Genomic DNA, 26,783 nt, shown 5'->3' with positions numbered 1-26,783 from the left:
TGAAGGACAGTGCTGTTGTTGCAGGGGTCTGGGAACCTTTCTGTTGGTTCAGAAGCCCTGAAGAAGGATTTTCTTGTATGTTTACAGAAATCCTGGGAGAGGGTTTTGCTAATGTTCTCAGGGGTTCTAGGACTGTTCTACAGACAGAGGATGAATTAATGAAGGGACTGGCAATGTATCTTGTGGCCTTGCTAAGCCTTGTCTCCCCAGGAACTAAGATTGCTGAGAACTTGCCTCCTGTCAAGATGAAGAAAAGACCTCCATTTAACTCTGGGGTAGATTCAATTGTGATCCAGGGGTGGGGAACTTTTGACCTTTTTGTGTTCTATGGTTGAACAAATGAATGTACTTTACTTAGATTGAAAACAATCTCCATTTGAGAAGAGGGGCTTTGTGGTGGACTAAATGAAGGTACAGTCTAGGGGTGGAGTAGTATTTAGAACAGGGACTTTGTAATTGATTGAATGAATGTAAAGTCCTGGAGTGGGGTAGTACTTGGAGATTATTTAATCACCCTTAGTAAATGCTGTATTTTGAATGATGTCATGTTTTGACCTTCTCTGTTCTTAATTTGTCACAGAATAAAATGTAGAGCACCTATGCTGGTATTTTGAACCTTGGGATGTTGCCTTTTCTTGGCATTACAGTACACTGTGCAATTTGTGTTTAAAATAAAAATCACTTATGACCAAAGGCCTAAGATCTCAGCCAACTTGAATGGTGATGTACAAACTGCCTGTGCCTTTGTCCTGAGAGTTTAATGGCTTCCATTTATCTAATAGTTAACAGTTTTACAAAGTTCTTCAGTCACTTACCCTTCTCTGAGCTCAAGGTAATGGAAAAATACTGGCTTAAAGTCACTTTAGGAAAGTGGATGCTAGGAAGTGGAAGAACTAGCACTCAAATCTAGGTCTCCAAGTCCAATATTCTTTCCATTAACCTTTGTAATCTCTTTAATGCTTTCAAAATAGGTCAAATAAAGGAAGTGGGTGCTCAAAGTCACATTACTAATGGGAATAAATGTATTGTTCTAAGTGAGAACCATTCCTTGGTTCAGATAGTGTTTTCTGTCTTGTATTGATGGTCTATACCCAAAGATGGAAGTGAAAATATTATTAATAATTTGCATATTATTTATATATATGCATAATATATGTAAATGTATATGTGAATACATAAAAACATACACAGACAGAAAAAACACACATTGTTTAAAATCTTTGTTCCATGAAAGCAGATATCTTCATCTAATTGTAGTTACTAAAATTCCATTAAATCTGTTGCTAGGTTGATAATAGAAGAGAAAAAAAAGATAAGTTCTATATTTTAATAAGTTTTACATGAGAATCCCACCCTATCATTTTTCTATACCTTATCTTTTCACAGTTACCTTGACCTCATTTATTAAAAGCTACTTGTTAAATATTTCTCTCCCTGACACTGGGATATACCACTTTACCTGTATTATTTATAGTACAATGTCTTTAAAACTTGTGATTAAATATATCTTACATGTAATTTTATTAACCAATTTAAAAATCTCTGCCTTTTAATCTTATTCTTTTCTCTCTCCTTGTTTAATTCAATATTATCAAGAAAAAAATGAAGATGTGGATACTTATTATGGTTTTTAATCTGGCCATCTATATATTATTGGGTGATATGATTGCAAGTGACTGTTGTATTTATTACATGATGTCATTTTTATCCATAAAAATTAATTTCAAGTTAGAGATTTTTTTTCAACTACATTATGGTTTTGGTTACATGAAAAGAAGCAAATAAATATTCATTGGTTGTTCATGGAAATTAGTATAAATATTAATATCTTATTTGTATGTCACTGACCCTTTATCTTTCATCTCTTTTTCTTGAACAGTAAAGCATCTAATTAAAAGAAGGTCAGAGCAAGCATACTGTCCACTTGCTCTTCAAAAGATCAATTAAGTCCAATCATGTTACTACATTTGTGTACAAAATTCTGGAGAAAAAGATAATTTTCATGGCATTTTTCAGCTGTCAGTTAATGTCTTTAACACTGCCCTCTTCAGTTTTGATTTATTAAGTTCTTCCTTATAACCACCGTAAAACTTATGGGCTACTGGCTCAACTTGGCATTCACAATGGCAGGATGAGTTCCTAGGGGATAGCTGCTGCTTTGCTTATAATATACCCTGTGTATCTATAGATGGGCAATTAGATTGCTCAAAGGATAGAGTGCTGTGCCTAGAGTCAGGAAGGCCTGAATTAAAATCTGGCCTCAGATACTTACTAGCTATGTGACCCTTGCAAGTCACTTAACCTATGTTTGCCTTAATCCAATGGATGAGAAAATGGCAAACCATGCCTGTAACTTTTCCAAGAAAACCCCATGAAAGGAATGGTCTATAGGGTCACAAAGAGCAAGAAATCACTGAGAGACTGAACAACAGTCCATCTACCATCCTACTATTCTTACTCATGTCTGCTAGTCTCTACCTTGTAATCCATACATTAATACTTCATGTTAATAGGCATCAAAGAGATATGCTTGGCTTTTAACAAAAGCATTTACTGGAATGTCATATTAAGAACAGTAACTATAATATATTCCCTTCCTAAATCTGGATATACCGTTATACAAATACACACAGTATACATGGGAAGAATGGTAACCATCATAGAGTATAATAGTAACAAAAACATTTATATTAGACGTGGGATCAAGATCATTCATGACTACAGAACAGCAGGGACTCTATGCTCTTTCTTCCCTCATGGATTCCCCTTAAAGTTGCCACTTAGGTAGATTATTTCTGCTGGGTAGGTTTCTCAGCTAGGGTTCCAAGGCTTTTGCTTCCTATGTGATATTGCATGCCCTACTTCAGAGTGATATGACTGATATTAAAATTATGTTCTGCTCCCAAGAGTAATTCTCTCTTATGGAAAGCCCTGGACTAACTCAAGTATACTATTCAACTGCATCTTTAAGGATTATCAGGGACATAGCCCACTATTGTTTACCAATTTAGCATTACTCTTTTTAGACTAGGTGAGAAGGGTTTTCTCATTTTACAAAAGGATTAAATAAAGTTAATACCTGTTTAACACAGTATCACTTCATCATCTTTGATTATATAATTTTATTTTAAAAACTGATATGGGAGCAGAAGGACTTGAATTTAATTTCTATCCTTTGCCCACCCCTACATATCAATCAACTGCATGTATTGTGTTTTATATTACCTCCATTTCCACATATTTTCCTTCTCTTTCTCCTCCTACATCTAAATAGAGAACCATTCTACTATTCCTCATAACAAAGAATGAAAAAGAGAGAAAGAAGGGAACTATTAGTTCAGTGATATTAATATTAATAATGTTGATTATGACAGAATATGCACAGTTCCATCCCCTTTATGCCCATTTCATCAAAGAAGTGCAGAGGGTGCATTTTCTTCTTTCTTCTTCAAGCCAAGTATACTAATTATCAGGACACAAGAGTCAATTTTGTTTTGTTTTATTTTTCTTTCTATTTTTATTGTCATTGGCATTGCTTTTAGACTTCTACTTCACTTTGCAGGGGATCGTATAAGTTCCTATGCTTCTCTGCATTTTTCACATGTCACTGCCTATGACACAATAATTTCCCATTATCTTCATATTGTAAGATTTGTTTAACCATTTTAAAACCATTTTCTGCTTGGTTTATTTTTTTTTTTGCAGCTACCAAAAAAAAGTTATTATAAATGAAATTTTCTTTTATTCTTTGGACTCCTTTGCCTATATATCAAAATTCTATTTATTTTTTACTAGAATCATACTCTTTGACTCATTTAGCCATTAACTGTATATTCTGTTTTGTAGCTTTCTTATCATTCTCTCTGTATATGGTGTTCATTTTTGGAGTAAAAGGACTTCAAAAAAGAAATTTCCCTTTTTTTAGGTCTCAATTTTCTCCTCTATAAAATGAGGACATTTCCCAAGATGTTCTCCGAAGTTCTTTCCATCTCTAACATATTGAATATCTATATCTAACATACTATACATATACAAGATGAATCATCAGGTAGAGATTTCTATTGGCTATATTCTAAGAAATATACTGCCTGTCTTATACACTTTGGCACACCAGGCTCAAATGCCATGTTCTTGTTGGGGAAAAGAGCTTGTTCCAATTCTGTGAAGTAACTCCTTTATCCCAAGTTTTTGTTTGTTTGTTTGTTTAATTCTGTAGCTGTTATCATTAAGGGGACTCAGTTTCCAAGCACTTTTCTATTTAAATTAATTTTGTGTAAAATGGGATTTTCAAATAAATGATTTCTGGTTTTTGATGGGTACTTTAAATGATACAAGTAATTTAAAAAAAACTATCATTTTTAAAAATGAACTTTTCTTGTAATTGTATGAATTATACAAGACTAAAATGTGTGTTCAGAATTGATTTTAGCTTGGCATCAGCCCCAGCAACTCAATGGGTATGGCAGATTGCTGCCCAATCCATATGTTTGACTCATTTATAATCAAGTGATCCAACTGTTCTGTGAGTAATTTAATAAGTTTCCTTTGGAGTAGATAATTTTCAGCCTGTACAATCAGAACAATCAGCTACTTGGAAGAACATGCAATAGATTTTTTTTTCTCAGCCATAACACTCCCATTCTCTTATCCATGATGACCCTATAGCCTAAACTGCTGAGAATCTGGGCAGAATGTGCCTGTGAATAAAATTCCAATAACGCAGCTTTCCTTTCTCACTGTCTGTCATTGGTAACATGCTATTCTTTCAATCGCAATGCATAATACACACACACACACACACACCTGTATTTTTGAGTGTGTTTATTTTCTAGGATTTTAAACTATTTCAAAATCTCAAAAATTTTGAGAAGCCATTATTCAAGAGAAAGAGGTATGTTGGATCTTTTAATTGCCTACAGTAAATTGAGGGTTGAAAAAAAAAATCAGTAAAGTAAGGCTAACAATATTTTCACCCAAAACTGTCATTTCATTGCTATGGAGATCTTAGTGTGGAAATTCCTTCTACTGATGCAGATCAGAAGCTTATATGTATTTTTTTATATACCTAGGACATATATACCTTATTTTTATATACCTAGGACATTGAAAAGTTAAATGATATGCTTATAGTGAGGTAGTTAATATATGTTAGAAGCAAGACTTCAACTTAGGTCTTCTTGATCCTGAATCAAGTCTTCTTTTCACCATATCACAGTGTCTATTGCTTTATGTCCATAATTTTTATAAGTCTATGATTTTTTAAAATTACCTACTATACTGTTTTTAGGTCTTTTTTATTGCATTATATTCTGTCTCCAAAAATTACACTTAGTTTTCTTTGAAATTCTTGTTGCTCTTTTAGAACCTTCAAAAATGATTATATTTAATTCTGTACCTCTCATTTTCTTTTCATATATATTAGGTCTTTATAAGCTCACCTGAAGTGAACATCCTTTTTACACCTACCATATCCTCCTTGCTCATTTCTGATACCCTCAAATACTAATCCTTGTTCATAATGCAGATGTATACTTAAAACAATGTTGGATCTCACAGCAGGGAATTTTTTCAAAGCATATAATCAGTATTCACTTCTAAACTTTGGATATTTTAGCCACTCCCTGCTTTTTTATCTTCTAAATTTGACTATTCAGTCAATAGAAATTCTTAATCTGGCAAAAGGCACGTTAGCTAACATATACTCATGTTTCATATTCCTCTTAACCATGACATAGAAAAGAAGGTAGTTCAGTGTCCTTCACTATTTTTGGTCCATGGTCTAATGTGTCACTATTTGGGGATACACCCCAAAAATTTCCAATTCAACTATAAATCCAGTTCTTTTCTTTTCTCACTTTTAAGAGGCCGTGTCTTTTAAACTATGTAGTAATAACTTGAAATGTCATTTGTGACTTATGATAACCTTTCAGCACCATTAATCACATGATACTGCCTAATAAATTACATCCCCTGGTCGGTATGCTGGCTTGTTGAAAGTGAAGTCACATTTTTCACTCTGGGTAGTTTCCACTATGGGCAGATAGTGCTTAAATTGAAGGGTGGCCAATTTTTTGTTTTTCAAAGTTTCAACAAACTTTTATTATCTGATGGTTCATAATTATTAAGTAAAGGGAAAAAACAACTATGTCATTATCATTCAGAATTTTCTGGTCTCTTTTTATAAAAATTATAAGTCTTCAACTTGTCACATTTTTGTTCAAAAGTGCTCTATTCATTAGTTGTAAAATTATTCTAAACATCAAGTCATTGTACATAAAAAAGATTAAATAGGATGGTTCCACAAAAGTGAATCAGTAACTTCCTGCATCTGAGGATATGTGTTTGTTTGTAGAGGGTGAGGGAAGTTATAATAAGGTGAGAATTCATTTAGGAGGTCAGCTATTATAAACAACTGTTGTACTTTTTAAAGTCATATGAGGGGTAAGGATGGGGATGGGGGAGTAGAATCCAAATTGGTAGTAGAGACATAGATGAAAAGTAAGACGTTCTGTTCTGGTAAGGGTGTGGGTGGAAGGTTCACTGGCTTTGAATTGGAATATATTCTTTTGAATAATGACTCTTATGTTTTATACCTCCAAAATCACACTTTACTTCCTCCTTTACGAAATGTTATTTTTAGAAATAATGGACAGAAGGCCCCATTAAAAGAGGCAGCTAGGTGGTGGAATGGGAGGGGTGTTAGACTTCAAATTATGGCTTAGCATCTTTCTTATCTATGTGACCTTAAGCGAGTCATTTAGCATCTCCAAGGTTCAGTTTCCTCATCTATAAAAGGGGGATAATAATATCATTAAGTTGACAGGATTATTGTGAGAACCAAATGAGATGACATGTACAAAGATCCACAAATCTTAAAACACTATATAAATGATATTATTGTTATTATAATTACATGTGGGACAAAAGACCCTTACTCAAATAAAATTAATTAAATTAATTAAGAGTTTTCTCCAGGAAAGACAGAAAGACATTTATTTACTACAATCTTGCAAGAAGGGGCATCTTCCCACCAAAAGCGGTCTGGTAGGAGAATCCATGTACAGAATGCAAAGCTTGGTTATATACCCAAAAGACCCCCCTTTCTCCCCCTCCCACCATTGTCCTTCATTCCCATTAAACAGGGATTTAGGCTAACAATCTAACCACAAAAATCTCCCTACACAGCAAGTAAAATGTCAGCAGTATCAATATAGATATGAAAGCAGAAGAAAAATGTAAAGCAGAAGATATTTTATGAATCATGGGGATTTTAGGTCATGGTGACCTGTCTGGAGTTTTGCAAAAGAATTTCCAATTTTATATTTGTACAAGTCAGATGGTGGTCAGTGGAAACTCAAGTCTGGGAAGTCTGGGCCTGTGGTCAATTTGAAGAGTTTTCACTTTTCCTTCCCACACATATGATTAGCTGACAAAATTTCAACTTAGGACCAAAAAGTGGGGCAAGGGTAGCAAGTTCCTTAACTCAAGCCTGGACTTCTGGCTACTGGTTGTAATCCTTACTAAATCCTAGGGTACAGTCTGAAAAGTTTTCACCTCTCTCACACATCTAACTAATAGAAACTTAAGTCTGGTGTCCAGGAAATCTATTGGTAAATTTTTGAGAAGTCATCACTTTTTAACCCACTCCATTACAATAACAATTATTATTATTTGAGTACATACTTGCATTGGATGGGAAGGGAGAATTGGTTGAAATCTACAAATGTACTAACAAAGAAGTGGATAGAGGAAGAAATTTAATTATTGTCCTCTGGAAGCCCTGCTTTTAATGCTGGACATAGAAAGAATAAAGAAAAAAATATGTAACGATCTATCTTATGAATTAAAGAATAGAATTTAGAATAGTGTAAAAAATGATATAAACAAGAAATAAATGAATGTTTCTTACAAAAGTGCACCAAAAAAAGAATGTCATTTAAAACTTTGTACAGAGGATATATAAGAGGGATGATTTTTTTCTATGCAGAAATAGTTAATGTTCAAAAATGGGAGACAAATAAATTAAAAGAAAGTTTAATTAACAATACAAGTAAATTTGTATAATGTGAGATAGGAAAAAAAGGGGGAAACAGAAGGTAAAACATTTTTTTTCCTTTATTAATTTGAATAGGAGGGGCAGAGAGAAAAAAAATGCTTATTAATTGAAACCTTTGAAAATAAACAAACAAGAACTCCTTGGAATAGATGAGCATGTAATTAGCCCAATAAAAACTAACTGCAGAAAGAAATCCCTTTCTTAAAAGAGGAAAATATAAAATCTTCACAAAATAAATAATTGAGGAAACCAAGAACCTAGCAATGACTACCTTAAATGTGAATAGATTAAATTATCAAATAAAAGAAAATAGAATTGCAGAAAAGAACATAAAATCCCCAAATTCATTGCATATAGGAATCACATTTAAAAGACATTGGCACATAAAGTATGAAAATGTTAGACTGAAGCAAAAATCTGTGAGAGAGAGACAATTCCACAAAAGCAGAAGTTGAAATCACATTGTCAGACAAAGCAAAAAATAAAAAGTGTCATTTCCAGAGAGATAAAAGGAAAACTACATATTGCTCAAAGTACTATAGACAATGAACAATATCATTATTAAATGCCCATAGATAAAGTAACATATATAATTTCATATAAAGAATGGGCAATAGAGTTACAAAAAGGCAGTAATAAAATAATTGTAATAGAATTAAATGTTCCTCTCTCAAAAGTGAATAGATCCAACAGGAAAAAATAGACAGTATGACTTGAACAGATTCTTCAATAAGTTAGATTGGAAAAACTTTTAGAATCTTCAGAAGGTGAATATAAGTGAACTATTTCTCTTTTTATAACTTTTATGTATGTTTTCAAAGATATAATTCTTCTGAGATCTATTTTGGCTGCATTCCATTTTTTTCCCTACTGCATCATGAGCCATTTTAACAAAAACAGACTATATATTACCTCATAGAGAATTTATAAATATATGTACATTGTGAGACATACAACTTAAATGATATAAAATGATAAAAGTAGTAATTAAGGAACATAAACAAAGTTATAGATCTAAATGAAGACTGAAAAATGACAGCCTGAATAAGTAGGACAGAGAACAAGTCATTAAGATATTTAACAATGATTTGAAAAAAACAAATGATAGCAATGAGAAAAGTTGCCAAAATTTTCCTAATGAAAATAAAACATTTCTGAAATATATACATACATATATGTGTCATATGTAAACATTCACATATATGTTATATATGGAAATAATGAACCAAATCATATAATTTCCAATACATGAAATGCTGGGAAGTGAACAAAATAACAAAGCTATATGAAGTACACACAAATCTTGAAAACTAGATTATAAGTGGATAAAAATGAAAATAAAAAGATAAATATAAAATGAACTAATATTTATTTGTGAAAGTTAACTAGATCAATAAATCTTTTCTTAAATTTTTTGAAAGAGAAAATTAAATTAAAAAAAATTAAATGAGACCTTAAGAAATGCTTGTTGAATGACTTTACCACAAAGATGAAATTTTGAAAAAATAATATATATATATACACATATACATCTGTGTATAACACAGAGATGTATGTATATTAGCACCTACCTCCTATATTCATTTGCATGCTAGCAAAAATAATAATATGAATAAATGAAGATCTTGCTACAAGAAGCATAAAATACCTAAATTAAAACAAGGAATAGAAAAACTAAAACAAAACAAAAACCTCCAAAGAGAATTTGAGCAAGTAATAAAATAACCACCTGAGGTTAGGTTAAGGGGCAGGTTTCTGTTAAAATTTATAAATGATTTATACTAATAGTATCACATTCAAATAGGCATGGAGTCCACTTATCTATACCTAAATTATTTCTGCTGGCCACACAGTAAATTAGTTTTTTTTAATGTTTCATATGTTTTAATATATTTATTTTTAATTTATTTGGTTAAATATTTCTGGATTGCATTTTAATATGGTCTAGGCCAAACTCAGGAGTCTTATAGGCTATATGTGATCTGAGGGCTGCATGTTTGACATCTCTGGTTTACACTACAATTAAAGTGAATTTAGGAATTCAATGAAAGTTTAATAATAGAAAATTAGCAAAATTGATCACATTCAAAACAAAAGCATATAAAATCACAAAACTATATTATAGATGCAAAAAATATTTGTCAAAATACAGTAGTCTTTAATAGCTAGCATTTATATAGCTTTTCAAGGTTTTTCTAGCCACTTTATAGCTTTCATATTTTATCCTTGCAAAAATGGGGAGGCAGGTGCTGTTCTCATCCACCTAGTTTACATCTGCAAAGACTGAGGTGGGAACAGGTTAAATGACTTGCCCAGAGTGGCATAGCTACTAAGTGCCTTATATTGGATTTTACATCAGATCTTCCTGAATCCAGGCACAGCATTCTTCTCACTCATGCTAAATTAATTCTGCAAATGTCAACAAGCAAAGGCATAGAGTGACCCCTTAAAAATATAATAAACATATATATCTAAAAACAAAAGCTAATATTATTTACACTGGAGGAAAACTGGTTTCTCCAGAAAAAAAAAGTGAGGCAAAAAATAAAATGCTTCCCCCAATAACCTCTATTATTTTACATAATTCTACCAATAATAACAATAAGACAAATTAAACAAATTAAATACAGAAATATCAGCAGAGGGGAGATAGAAGTATCTATTCATAGATGACATGATAATTAGAAAAGTGTATGTATTTAGAAAATCTCAGAAACCAGGAATCTCATTGAATGAAACACTTCCATTAATAAGCATATAATATTAATATCCAAAAGTTAATAGCATTCCAATGTAGCAATAAAAAACTAGGAGGAAATGGTGTGAAAAGGATTCTTATGCAAGAAATTGCAAAAGGAAAGAAATAACTGGGAGTCAACCAATCAAGACACAAAAACCCATATGATTGCCATTAGAAAACTGCCTTTAAAACATAAAAGAAGACAAATAATTTGAGGGATATTTAATATTTATGATTGAGTCATGCTAAAATAATAACATTATGATACTACTTTATTTAAGTTATAAACAGTATTGTAACAAATTAATGAGGTATTAACTTATAAAACTAAAAAAAAATAATTCAAACCATCTGGGTTTGATCAAAAAACTGGGAAGATCAAAAGGTAGGAAATATCAAGAGAAATAATCAAAATAGGAAAGAGAAAGAAATAGCACTTCAAGTTTCCAAACTATAGTATAAAGTAGTAAATGTTGAAACTAATCAGTATTGCTTGGAAAAATATAAAAGTAAATAATTGGAACTAAGGAATAATAAAGACATAGAAGCAATCAAACTCAGTAGACTTTTGTTCAATGAATCTAAGAATTTAAACTACTTGAAGAAAAAGTTTCTAGTTGAGAAAATCTTTTAGGAAAATTGGAAAGTAGTTTAGTATAAATGCATTTTAGACCTTCTTGTTACACAATACTGTAATGTTACACAAGAGATTCCATAAGGATGTTTGACAAATATAAAAAAAATTACTTCATTTTAAAAGAGAAAAGAGAATGAATGTAAATATGCGTGTGTGTATGTGTGTGTGTGTGTGTGTGTGTGTGTGTGTGGCTAGCAGAAGACTTCTTCAAAAAACAAAAGACAAAATGACTCATAAAAGAAAAAAATTGGCTATATGAATTAAAAAATCATAACAAAACCAATACAGCTATGACAGAAAGGGAGAACATGTCAAATTTGGCATAATATTTCCATCAGATATTTCTGATAAAGGTCTGATACCTAAACTGTATAGGGAACTAATGCAATTATATAAGTTCAGAAACTATTGTTCAATGGTTAATTGATCAAAGAATATTTTTAAAAGTCTCAAATGAAGGATTTTTAAAAAACTTTTTAATAACCATAATTTTCAACATAATTTATGATAAGGGAAATGCAAATCAGAACATCTCTAATTCACTCAACAAATCAGCAAAAAAATGATAAAGGATGAAATATTTAGTGAACTAATGGCAAAAAAAGTATACTAGTACACTATTGATTGAATTCTGAATAAATGTCTCCTTTCTGAAAAACAATTTGTAATTACAGGAAAATAATGATTCAAATATTTGTATTTATTATCCCACAGATTCTTCTGCTAGATAAAGTAAAAAGAGTTGATATTTGAGAAGAAAAAAAATCCTATATGGACCAAAATAATCATAGAAACTCTTTGAGGTATCAAAAAATATTGAAATAAAGTTGGAGTATTATTCATTGAAAAATAGCTAGACAAGTTATTGTATATTAATGTATTAGAATATTGTTGCAACATAGGGATTTACAAATGAACTTTATAAGAGCAGGAAAATATGTACAGTTACTGCAACAATGTAAAGAAAAAGAATGATAAAAACATAACTAAAGTTCTTAATTATGATGAAGAATCAAGGTTCCAGAAAAAAAGACAGTAAATGTTTCTCTTCTATTCATTAGAGATATGGAGTACAATAAATTAATAACATTGTATGCTTTATAATATGTATTCTGTGTTTTGGTTGGTTAAGCATGACTTTTTTTTTCTTTTTTGAATCTATATGTCTAAATACTTTATTCCAAGGGAAGGCTCACTAAAGAGGAATGTGGATACATGAAAATATGAATAAAATAAATTGAAAGTTATCCAAAAAATGTAAATAAAAAATTTTTGAAAGAAAATAAAAGAAAAAATGGAAGAAAGAACAAAAAAGGCAAATGCTTTAATTTTATAAATGGATTATACATAGTAATATTTTTAAATTTTATTTTCTCGTTCAGAAGTTTTGTAAACAGGGAATAAGTTATCCTTTGTCATACAAGTACAAGACCTGAATTTTCCCTTTCTTTTTTAAATTCAGTTATTAAACCAAGAAACCTGTAGGTGTAGGTATTATGTCAATGTTTAAAACACATTCATTGAGTCTCCCACTATATTTATCAATAAAATAGGCAACTGATGCCTGTTTAAGAGTACAGTCCAATAAATTTATAAGTAGTAAAGAAAAAAAAGACCTTGATTCAATAGATTGATTTGTACTTAGAGAAAGACATCTAGTGGCATTCCACAGGGTTTTGTCCTTGACCCTGACCTATTGAATCTTTTCAATCCATGTTGTTGATAATGAAACAAAATAGGAAAATTATAAATTTATAGAAGATGCAAAAATTGGGCAAAATATTGAAAATGTTAGATGAGAGAATATTTGTTTTGCTTTTTGGAGGGGGGAGGGCAGGGCAATTGGGGTGCCCAAGATATCATGGCTAGTAAGTGTTAAGTGTGTGAGGCCAGATTTGAAGTCAGTTCCTCCTGACTCCAGGGCCAGTGCTCTATTCACTGCAATACCTAGCCGCCCCACAATAACAGAATTTTGAATTCAAAAGAAATAATGAGTTAAATCCAACAATGTATGAATTAATAGAAATAAATTTTAAGTCCTACACACATGTTCAAAAACTCAACTGGCACAATTGCAGTGCAAGTAATACCTGTCTTAACAGGAGTTTGTTTAAAAAAAACACCTAGGGTTTTTTTTTTGATAGTTAAGTTCAATACAAGTTAATAGTATAATCCAACTACATCATATAAACAAAAATATACCCCCAAAAGAAGCACATCAACTAGGGGGGAGGAAAAAGATGGCAATGATCCCATGTTAGCCTGGGGTGTTCAAAAAATATATGGAATACTGTGATCTATCCATTGCTGATGCATGTTGACAGACAATGAGAAACCAGAAAAGGCCTCAATGAGTATATTCAATGATGATGAAGAGACTTGAATGGTTTAATGAACTTGGAAATTGACCAGAAGTAGAGAAAATGTAGGTGAATGCAATGACTGCTTCTAAATACTGGAAGGATTTCAATTTAGAAATAGTGGTAGACCTATTGAATAGTTTCAAAAGGCACAGATAATACCTATAAGGAGGAAGATAAATTTAATTCAATACAATGAAGAACTCTACAACACTAAGGAGTTGTTCCGCAAATGAAAAAGGGTTACCTTGTGAAAGGATATATTCCTCATCATGGAAAGTATTTGAGCTTACACTAAGACCAGACAATCACTTTTCAGAGATAATGTGGATGATTTCCATATGGAATTGTAGGTTTGCCTAAATGATTTTAAGGAGCCTTTGAATCACAAGAATCTATGAATCAATTATATTAAAGTCATGCCTGGTGATAGTTTATAAAGTATGGGGGAGGGCATAGTAGAAGTATGCTGACAAATGCATATCTTCCAACTTTTGACTCTCATGAATAAAAAGAAAGCTGCTATATACAGAGAACATTGCTATTTTGAATTCATTTGATAGATATACATAAAAGGGTAGCTGTTCTAATTTTAAAATAACAACAAAAAATACCTAATCGTCATTTTTGCTTGCTGAAATTTTTATTACTGTTTTAATGTGAGAATTTCATGATATCAGCAGTTTTGTTTCATCAATGCACAGTTGAACTGGCAAGTATTCATTAGCTCTGAATCAATCCTACTTAGTATTTTGATCAATATTTTGAACGAGCGTGTGACCATAAAGGCTCTCTAGGCTATGTCTGCTAGGCTCACTCATTAGGCTATTGAAGGTTTACTTATGACAGTTCTTTTAACCCAATCTCTATGATAATTAAATAAAATTATTTTTAAAATCTAATTAGGAGAAGGGGGGAGCAGTGTACTATGTTTAGCCTGTTATGGGGTGATGATTGGAGTGAAGGGATATTAGATTGTGGCATAGCATTTAGTGTGCTACAATTGGAGTCACATCCTTCCTCCATCCCTTTTTAGGTATATAGTCCTGTGATCAGGGCCAAATCATTTAACTTCTCTGGGCTTTTGTTTTCTCATCTACAAATGGGGATAATACACAATCCTGATTTGCATCTACAAATATTTGTAGTACTTATTCCCTAGTTACTGAGATGCTCAAATGAATTTAATTTTTGTCAAAATTTTTGTCTGCTTTCCTTTAGTAGGTCCTGTAGTACTTATCTCACAAAAATGCAGAGAGGTTCAAATGAACCCTATTCCTGTCAAAGGAGCCATCCTTCTAATGTTATATTTATGTTATACTGGGTTCCTCATCCTACCTCACCCATATTCTCCCATTTGCCAAGTATTGCCATTCCTACCTGCACATATATCAAATCAGACTACTTCAGGCACCTAGTTACCATCTGAGCTTAAACCCTTATCCCCACTCACTTCGCTAAGATTATTCCAATAACCTCTCACTTAAGTGATTTCATTGCTTCAAGTTCCTCCAGACAATATTGCTTTCAAAGTAATTTTTTCTTAAATATAGATTGGATCATTTGACTCCCATACTCATTCTACTCCTGTGCCTCCCTATAGTCTCTAGGACAAAATCTAAACTTCTCGATTTATCTATGAAAGCACTACACAATCAATACAGAAACTGTCCTTCTACCCTTTCTCGGCATTACCACCCCACTGAACTCTGCGTTACAACCCAATTGGCCTTATTTAATTACTCATGCACCAAGCTCCATCTCCCATTCCTTTTCTCTACCTCAGAGAGTCCTTCTCATCCTTTATGATCCAAATCAAGCATCATCTTCCCTATGCAATATCTCTTGGTTTTCCCAACTGTTAGTTATCTCCTCCAAAAATTCCATCTATTTAACTGCTTTGGGTTGTGTATGTCTACACACACTCCAAACATTTATATGTATACATATATAAATACACATATATCCACACACCTTTATATATACACATTTATAATTATACATATCTCCACATACATTACACAATATTTATTAACTATGCATATATATTTATATAATATACACATATACATACACATACATTTACTGAATCCTTCATTAGAATATAAGCCCCTTGTGAGTAAGGATTTTCATTTTTTGTGCAGTATAGTGACTGACACATAACAAGCACTCAATGGATGCTGATTGATTGATTGAAATGAAATAATGTATGTACAACAATAAGTGTGGAAGTGTATCCTTAGGGGTCTATCCTCTCCACCATTTCCCCTCCCAAACAGCAAGTGCAGTATTCTGAATCTTCACAGACATTGCATCCCGGGGCACCTCAGACATAGAACATTTTCCTCTAGCCTCTCCTAACTCCCATCTTCTTTCAGGTAAAAGGTGCAAATTTTAGGCCCTGGGATCAGAGTTCTCACTCCTAAGTGATATATATATATACACATATATATATATATATATATATATACATATATATATATACACACACACAGACACACACATATATATGTATATATATATGTATATACACACACATGCACGCACACACATATACATATATATACATATACACATACATAGACATATGTATGTAAGTGATATAATATATAATGTCAATTATATATTATATAAATATATATGCATAAATAGTTAATAAATATTATGTTATGTATATGCATATATGTGTAATTATAAAGGTGTCTATATAGGTGTGTGGATATATGTGTATTTATATATGTATACATGACTCTAATCAGCCTTTTTTTTGCTTTTTTTTTTGGAGGGCAATTGGGGTTAAGTGACTTGCCCAAGGTCACATGGTTAGTTTTTGTGTTAAGTGTCTGAGGCAGGATTTGAACTCAGGTCTTCCTGACTCCAGGTCCAGTGCTCTATTCACTGTGCCACCTAGCAGCCCTTAGCCAATTGTTTTTAAGGTAATCTCAATTCCAAGTTCAATTTTGAGAGAGATTCTTGGGAAAGATATAGAATCATACATAAAACTTAAGTGTGAGTCTTTATTCTTGGAGGCAAGGAGTGCCTTTTGACACCACCACCACCATCACCACCACCCCTACTCACACCACAAGTATAATTACCTTGGCTAGAAAGCTAGTGAAATTAAAAGAAACAAAAAAATATTGACTGTTTCTTTTCCCACATTCCATCCTTCATGGGCACTCTGACCTCAAATAATGGCATAACTAGAGACAATTGGAGCAATCTCATTCATCAAAAGAGAATTAGGTTTACAAGCTACCATCAGCAACAGGGAACTCAAAAAATAGGACAAGGTTAAGGGTTTTTTTTTCACAGCTCTGTGTAGGTGGACATTGGGAAGAGAGTGGAAAGAAGAAAGACCTGTTTTTTGAGTTTAGGTTCAGTGGTGGGGAACCTTCAGCCTTGAGACCGCAAGTACCCTATAAGACCTCAAGTGCAGCCTTTCACAGAACAGAACAAATTCTATGAAGTGTGGATGCAGTCAAAGGGCTGCACTTGAGGACCTAGAGGGACACATGTGGCTTTGAGGCTGCAGTTCTCCTATCCTGGAAAGGAAGAATTCGCTACTTCCTAAGCCCTCATTTTACTATAATCCCACCTGTGTCTTATGGACTTTGATTTTGGTGACCCTAAAGGGAACATTCCAGTGTATTTCCACATCCTTTTGAACAATTTTTGCTCTGCTTCCCTATATTCTGTACAGTGGAATATGCTTCTCTACTATATATACTGCACTCTCATCCTAAGTCCTCTTTTCCGTTTTCAATAGCTGCCAAATTTCATACCCCAAACCCATGCTGTGTTTCCTCTGCCTTCCCTCAGGCTATGGGGACTGGAGACTAAATTTCCGAAGATGATTGACTGTTATTCAAAACATTAACTACAAGTTAGATCTGCAACTCTGGCTGACACCTGTTAGTCATTATATAATATTAATCTGCATTTCAAGCTTTGAAGCAATATAGTCAGGCAATAAAAATGTATTATGCACCTATTATGTTGCAGGCACAAAGTGATCAGGATCCAAAAATAAAAATAAAAAGGCAGATGAGGAGCTCACAATCTAATGGGGAATCCAACATATAAATAACTATGTATAGCAAGCAACATATGAGGTAGATAGGAAATAATAAAAGGGATTAAATTTACTAGAATTAAGGAATTGGGAAATGCTTCCGTAGAAGATGAGATTATACCTGGGACTTGAAAGAAGGCAGGGAAAGCAAGAGATGGAGATGAGGAAGGAGAGTGTCCCAAGCCTGGGGGACTGCCAATGTGACAATGTGCCTGGAGTTGGGAGATGGAGTGTCTTGATTGAGGAGAAAGGAAGCCAGTGTCCCTAGATCTCATAGTAACTATGTGGAGAGCATAGTAATATGTTAAAAAAAAAAAAGTGGTAAAAGCAGAAAAGATGTCAATTGTTCTTCTGTACTTAGGTTTGTTAATTCATATTTGGGTCATGGTCATTCCAATAGCAGAGAGGGTTTAATGAGGAAAAAATAGAATGCCTGCAGACATTAATTACTAAAAAATTTGCTATTATAAGTATCAGTGTCCTCTTGAGCTCTTCAATGCCTTACTATGGTGTGTAGTTGAACATGGGCTATTAAGTTTCTTGAAAGAGCATACAAACTTGGATTAATTCTACCTGGACTACCTGGATTATATATTTACTGAAACCAATCTTCTTTTATTCAGAGAGATTCATCATCAGGTTCACCACCAATTAATTTTTTGGCCTTCACAAATCTTAAAGACAGTCTATTAAAACAAAGATCTAGAGCATGTGATCTACATTGGTAAAGGGAGGATTCATACCTGCCCAGGTTCCCAAAGTATTATACATATGTGTTCACATATATAAATATCTGTAACTACATAATATGCATGTATTTGAGAAGGAAATGAGTGTAATGAATACAGGGTTTGATTTGGCATTAGAAAGTTATGAATTAAAATCTTACCCCTAACAATAACTGAATCTCTGACTGGGCAAGTCATTAATTCTCTCTCTGCCCAAGTTTCCTCAATTATAACATGGATATAATAATAGCATTTGTACTTACCTCCCAGGTTTCAGAGTTTCAAGTGAGACAATGTGTAAAGTGTTTTTTCCCAAACTTCAAAGTGCTACATAAGTCTTATTACTGGTACTATTGTTATATATATTAATCAACCAATAAATCTACCAAACAGTTTTTTTTAACTTTTTTTTTTTTTGCTTTTTTGAAGTGCGGTTGGGGTTAAGTGACTTGCCAAAGGTCACATGGCTAGTTTTTGTGTTAAATGTCTGAGGCTGGATTTGAACACTGACTCCAGGGCTGGTGCTCTATTCACTGTGCCACCTAGCAGTCCCCTTTTTCCAACTTTTATTATGTTCTAAATACTGTGACAGATGTTTTAAGGGTTACAGAAGTATAAGAAAATTCCCAATCCCTTAAAGAATTTAAAGTCTAGTTGTAAAGATAAGATTAATAACTATGAAACCATAGTAAGCTATACACAATTAGCCTGTAAGCACATTTAAAATTTTGTAGCTGAATCCACAATTAGTACAGATGTTCAAAGAATTCCAGAGAAGTAAAAGAATGCTTCAGAGAGCAAGAATATGAGTTGAGTCATAAAGGATAGGTTGGAATTTGATAGGGGCAGAGAAGAGAGAAGGGCATTAGGGTATTCTAGCCAAAGCAAAGAGTATGAGTAAAGGAATAGAAGCCCTGAAAGGATAACACATGTTTAACTGATAAAGAGTAGATCACTTGGAGTGAAGAATTTGTGTAGGAGAAGAATAAGAAAATAGATTGCGAGTGTATCTAGGATCATTCAGGACTCAGACATGAAACAGTGAGGAAATAAATCTGATCAGACTTCAATGCTTATAATAAATTGTTTAAAAAATAAAGTAGTCTCTGGGACCAAATTATGGAGAGTTTAATGCAATTCCAGTAGAAACTTAAATATAAGAATTTCAAAATAAATATTTATTGATTGAATTGGCTGTTGAAATCCTTCCATTCTTTCAAGATCCAATTCAGTTGCCAAAGCTTTCATGAAACCTTCTATAATCTCCTTCAAATTCCAAAGTGAAAGATAGCCTTACCTTATATACCTCTAGTTTTGTCTCCTTGATTTATCCTTTGTTCTTTTGTCATTCTAATTCATATGATAGTTACTTGTGTACAGGTCTCATCACAGGACAGAATTTTAAGTACTTTTAGGCCTAGTCCTGAAATTTCTCATCTTCTTATTTCTGGTTTCTACCAGAAATCCTTAATGCTGTATACTCTAAATATGTGCTTGTTGGATAGGTAAGGAATTTTGTTGCTTCTCTGAATCTAATTATCATATGTGACATCTTAACATCCCTATTGAGACTGGGAAACTAATAACTTAGTCATTCTTGTGTATAGAATTGAGGAGGGTCATTTTTAGGTGTGAAGGAAATTCATTTTACCAATGGCATTCCATTATACTCCTTTCCAAGTAGCATGAGATATGGCTGTTGAAAAGGAATATAATTTCATTCTGCAAAAGAAAAAAAAGGAGCAGATGGATAGATTTTTAAAAGGAATTCTGATTTCCAATTGACATTAATTCTTAAGCCAGTTAGCAATGTGCTTTTTTTTTTTCACCCAGTAGCAACACAAAATTATAAAGCTAGATATTTGAAATGCTGCTTGCTTTTCAATCTGTTGAAAGTCAATCAGGGGATTTCTCAGCCTTCCCATGTGCCCTCTAGATATCTATATTTGTATGCTAATATAAATATAGATTATATGGCATCTCTCCCAATTAGAGTATGAACTCCTTAAAACAGGGACATTTATACTATTTGTATGCCCAGTACTTAGAAAAGTGTTTCATACATAGTAAGGATTAAATAAAAGATTTTTCATTAATTATTCAATCTAGTTTAGACCTCTATTTGATTTGCCAACCATGAATTGGCTAGTTATATAGAATCATGAACCAAGAGATAGAAGGGACCATAGAAATCACCTAGTATAACCCCTGCCTAAGAATTAATCATTTCCTTAATGTTATCTGAAATATTAATCCTAAAACATTTCATAAAAAGTAGTTATCAAGCTTTTTCCTGAAGATTTCTCTTGGGTATTTAATAGGACTTTGAGATAATCAGTGTCACAGAATTTCAGAGTAGGAAGGAATTTCAGAAATCACTTAATTCAGCCTGTGCCTTAGCAAGAATCCATATCCTTTCTACAATATTTCTGAGAAGTGCTCATCTGGTTTATACCTGAATATCTTCAGTTAAGGAAAATCAAGTATTTCCTAAAGTAGCTCATTCCACTTTGGTGCAGCTAAAAGCTCAAATGCTTGGGGGTAAAAAAAAAATATATATATATATATGTATACACTGAGCCTACCCTGACTCTCTGCACCCTCAAGTCACTACTTTCTGGAGTTAAGCAAAATAAGGCTAATAACCCTTAAAAGATAGTTCATTTAATCCTTGAGAATTATATGGCACTCCCTTTTGTGGGAGTCTAAACTCCAGTTTAAACATTATTAGTTTTTCAATCAGACTTGTATGGCATGGTCATCATTTTAGTTACTAAATAATTACCCATGTTTTAAGCAATAAGGGCTTATATTTATTTACAGCTACATTTTATTTTAATTAGCAATTATAATCTAAGTGATTAACAATCCAAATTGCATGGCAGTAAACCAGTTTATGGCTTTCTGAATGAATCACCCATAGAATACAAGGTCTACTGAAAGTAAAGAAATATTATTGGGATCTTGGGAGTGTCATTTGAGATAATACTTGAAAGCACTTGTTGTTAGTTTTATTGTTGAGCCATTTTCAGTTATATCTATCTCTTCATGATGCTATTGGGGATTTCTTGGCAAAGATATTGGAGTGTTTTGCCATTCCTTTTCAAGTTCTTTTTATAGATGAGGAAACTGAGGCAAAAAGGATTAAGTCACTTGTCCAGGGTCAAACAGCCAGAATGTATCTGAAGCTATATTTGAAATCAGGAAGATAAGTCTTCCTGACTCCACACCTGGCATTCACCAAGGTAAAACATCTAATATGCACCGAGCAGTTAGGTGACATAGTGTATAAAGAGCCAGGCCTAGGAGTCAGGAGGATATGAGTTCAAATATAACCTCAGATACTTTCTAGCTTTGGGAATCTGGGCAAATCACTAAATCCTGATGATTTCTTTATTGTAAAGCCAATCACAAGCACCTTTCCAAGGACTGCTGCTATGAAGAGCTTCAATGTTCTACTTACATACTATGGTGAACTCTCTATTTATTCAGCAGCAAATTAGAGCAAAACATTCACAGAAATCAAAGTATAGCATTCACAGTGTTATAACTTAACAACTTATCACTAACGTGGCAACATAGTTTTCACCAAAGTGGTCACAGAGTTTTAAGCAAAATATAACATTCATTTAGTAAATCCTTAATTCAATCATCCTTAAGGAGGCAGGACACAAAGTACAAAGTTCAAGTTTCTCTGTCCCTTGGTCATATTGTATTAATCTCTCAGTCAAAAAATCTTCTGTCTTCTTAATTGGAGATTAGTTTCCAATCATCCTTAATTCAATCATCCTGGAGAGGTACAGGATACAGAGTACAAAGTCCTCCACCCCTAGGCCACAGTAAATCATGATGTTCTAAGTTTGCATTAAATACCCAAGGAGAGATCTTTTCATCTTGACTCAAGGCTGGCTCTTAGCTTCCATGCTTCCTCTTCCATGGTCCCAGCTCCTGCCAGATTCTATCCAACTGTCATCTGACTTCAAAGGCAGACAGCTCTCAGTTCTTTGTCCAGCTCCTTGTGCAATTCCAGTTCCATATTGAAGCTCACAGTGTCTAGTCCACCTCAAGTACTTCACAGTTTTTGTTCCTTGGAAGACAAAGCTTAACAAAGCCACAATAACATCCATGCATATTGCCAGCATCCTCATCAATTCACTTTCTGCCTGTGAAATCAGCATAGAACCAACAGCAAGGTATGAGGAATCAACACAAATCATAAGTATAGTCCCAGGGCTTCCGAAAACATCAGTAAGACTCCCCCTCCAGGATTTCTGTAAGCATACAACAAGAATATCCTCTTTCAGGGCTTCTGAGCCACCAGTAAGCTCCCCCAAAGCTTCTATAAGAACAGCAACATCTTCTATCAACAGGCGAATCTGATAATGTAACATCCAAACTGTTAGACAAAGTACGAGCATCACAGTCATGCTTCCTGCCAGTTCTCCTCTCTTCTCATTTCTCAGTTCTTCTCAATTCTCTTATAAGTTCTCAGTTCAGTTCTCCATTCTGCCACTACAAGTTCTGTTATCCACTCTCTTCTCAATTCCTAGCAGTTTTCAGAAGTTCTCAGGATCCTAGCAGTTCTTTCTCTCTCAGGAATTCTGGCCCTCTAGCTTAGGTTTTTCCTTATATATAATATTAGCTCCTCCATGTTCTGCCCCTTCCTTTTACTTCAACAACTTCCTCCCACTATGGGATGCACAAGTTCTGGATATCAGTACTTGATACAATCACGAACTTGAAACAAGGTGCTAAGTACCTGTTTGACTGCCAATACAAGGGGTATGAAAAATCTTCAAATCCCCATTACCATTACAGTTATCTATAAAATTTGCTGGAAAAGGAATTGGCAAATCACTACAGAATCTTTGCCAAGAAAACCCCAAAATAGTGTTATGAAGAATTGGGCATGGCTGAACAACAACAAAATGGTAAATATTTTGTGCTTAATAAATACTTCTTCCCTTCTCCTGTTCCCCTTTTATTATTGACTAGTTATTTTTTCCATTCTTAAAATATTCCTAGTTTACTTATCATCTTCAAAGTTTTTTATACTTTTAGAAATGTTTGCAATTAGTAATACTAGGAAATTATTCTTATAAAATTCATTTGATCTAAATTAACTTCAATTAATATTAGAAATATCTTGTTGGGAAAGCAGAAAAGATAATCCAATCTTTGATGGTATAAATTTAGTGATCTAAAAAGTCCCTGAAAAACAAAGAAGAAATTCTGGGGTAAGGTTGGGATAATGCCCAGGATTGAATATGTAATACTCCCTCTGCCTTCCTTCTCAGCTCCTACTTACCCTTTCAGGCTGGATTTCCAAGAGGAGACTGTAACTGGGAAACAAGATATACAGGCCCTGGGGTATGGAGATCCACTGTGCCCTACTGGAATTTTGGAGGGGATATGGGAGAAGATATGGGACAGAGCATATTGGAGGAGGGGATAACCAGTGGGATCACTACTTTGAGGTGGCAGGTAGGGGGAAAAATGGGGGAAAAATTTGTAACTCAAAATCTTGTGGAAAAAATGATGTAAACTAGAAAAAAATTAAATTAAATTTTTAAAAAGAATCAAGAATATTGTCTGATGACTGAAATTCCTATACACACATGCATATGCATATATATGCATGTATATATGCATATACATGTGTTATATGCATGCATGTATTTGGATTTGTGTAATTGATTTCTTTGGCAGCTTAGTAAGGCCTATGGACCCCTTCTCAGAACACTGTTTTTAAATTTATAAAACAAAATATATAGGATTTAAAAAAGAAAGCAATTATATTAAAATACAGGTATGAAAACTTTTAAAAATACATTTTAAAAAATGGATACCGTTAAGCAGCCTTGGCCTAGAATGTTTGTACTTTATCATATATACAAGGGGAAGTCATTGTTGAATAATATGAACTGAGTTCTATTATAGGAAGATAAATTTGGAGGCCTTCCATTAACTACTTGTTTTTATGTTTCATTCTTTTACATCAGTGATACTGATTTTTGCAGGCCATGTCAATATGGGACAAATTCTGGTAAGTTTTATTAAATTGTATAGGTTTCAAGTATAAGTCTGATAATGGACTGTATGTAAATTGTCCTAAGATCATGCCAGCTAAATCTGAAATTTAGGACTGTGGTAATCTAAAGGCGATGGACTAGAACAGGGATGTATGAACCGAGTCCATTATTCCTTTATTCTTCAGAGAAAGGGGAAAGGACTCCATCAGAAGCCTTTGATACTCAAGGTAACAGTGAAGGGCAAAGGCCTATCAATGGATAATTGCCCTGACTTTGTTCATTGTTGCCATCATCATGCTGATTTTTTTTCTGCTGCCTCAGGTAAACAAAAAACTATAAAAATAAATCTAATGTGTATTCAAAATATATAATTCTCAGATTTATGTAGTGCTTTATTGTTTATAAAGCCATTCACATATTTAGCTCTTCATCACAGACTTACTAAAGTCCTATAGCCCCAAAATGGCACAGCCTACCTATACCAGACTCCAAATCTGTAATTCTTCACATTATGCTACAGTTTCCACTCTAGTTAAGGAAGCAGGAATCAGGAATTTATTTATACCAATATTATGAGGGAAAAGATACTTTAATATTCTAAGCAAATATTTTTTACAAAAATCTTGTTTTTCTAACATGAAATACGATAGAGTAGGATGAAGTGTTATTTCCTTGTAATAAAATGTAAGGTCCCTGAAGACAAGGATTATTTGAGTTTGTCTTTTTATGCCCAGTAACTAACTATTGCTATGTCTGCCACATAGTAAATGCTTAATAAAAGCTATCTTGTTGGTGTAGTGGATAAAGCATTCTTCAAATCCATTCTCAAACCCTTAATAGCTCAGAGGCTCTGGACAAGTCACTTTACATCCTCCTTAAGTTTCCTTCTCTATAAAATAAGGATAATAAGTCACTTAAATCCTAGGTTTGTTGTGAGAATCAAATGAGTTAATATTTTAAGAGCTTCACAGGCCTTAATATGGTATAACAATTTGCCTATCACTATGTTAAATTCCTATAGAAAGAATGAAAAGGTCATAGAAAAAGGGTTCAGGTTTTATCTCTGACATCATGTGAACATGATCCATTTCCTTATCTTTTAAATGGGGATAATAATGCTTTAACACATACACACACACACACACACACACACACACACACACTACTGCAAAGGGAAATTCCAAGGAAACATTTGATAAATTTTAAAGCACCATGTAAACACAAATCATCATTCTGATGATTCCTATCTTTATCCACCATAATCTGAATAATACTTCACAAGTTAAATCTTGTTCTTAACAAGTAATAATAAATTGGGAGTGATTTATGAAAGGATTCAGTCAAATTTTCTCAAGTTATCCATTTCACTAAATAAATCTGCAATTATCTACTTGTTACATATGGTTATTCAAGGATAATAATAGAATACTCAGCAAAAAATAGCTAGTAATGAACCTCTTTTTATTCGTTGTTATTGTTATATTATTAGAAGTGAAAAGACTTTTTAGGTAAGGCTTTAAAAGACATCATCACATGAATGAATTTCCATTTAGAGTTACTATTTTTTTTAGGGTTAATGTGTCCTATCATGTCCTGGAAATTTAGAACTACAGAAATAAAAACAATATTGTACTTCGTGATCTACTAGGCCTAATATTCATGAGACATTTAATTGTAGATAATTTTACATATTGCTGTCACCGTGATCTTTTTATTGTGTACTAATATTGCTTACTTAATATTTTTACAAATTGTGCTTTCTACCAAAGAACTCAGAACATATATTATTTAATTCTACTAACCTCTTTTTCTTTTAGCATTTGTGGATGGAATACCAAAGCTTGTTTTGGTCAGAAAGAAACATGCATTACAGGCAATTTATATCTCCATCATTGTTCCTCTTACACTAGAGTCTTGAATTTAATGATGGATCATTGAGTTTTAGAAACATCTAACTCTCTTTCCTTAGGTGTAGTTAAGGCATCTAATAGACTTTAAATTATCCACAGGAAAGAAAACAAATTAAAAAGTAAAATAAGCAAAGATCAGAGAATTGTGACATTAGAAGGGATTTTGAAAATCTTTAACCTCATTATTAAACAAATGAGACAAATGAGGCCCAAGGGATCAAGGTACTTCTATAAGGTAATACAGC

Source organism: Petaurus breviceps, unplaced genomic scaffold (genome assembly GCF_028583685.1).
Source record: "Petaurus breviceps papuanus isolate PSGF00001 unplaced genomic scaffold, PetGlider_PUasm1.0 187, whole genome shotgun sequence".
Lineage (NCBI taxonomy): Eukaryota > Metazoa > Chordata > Mammalia > Diprotodontia > Petauridae > Petaurus > Petaurus breviceps.
The sequence above is the reverse complement of the archived record's forward strand: the minus strand, read 5'-3'. Positions refer to the sequence as shown.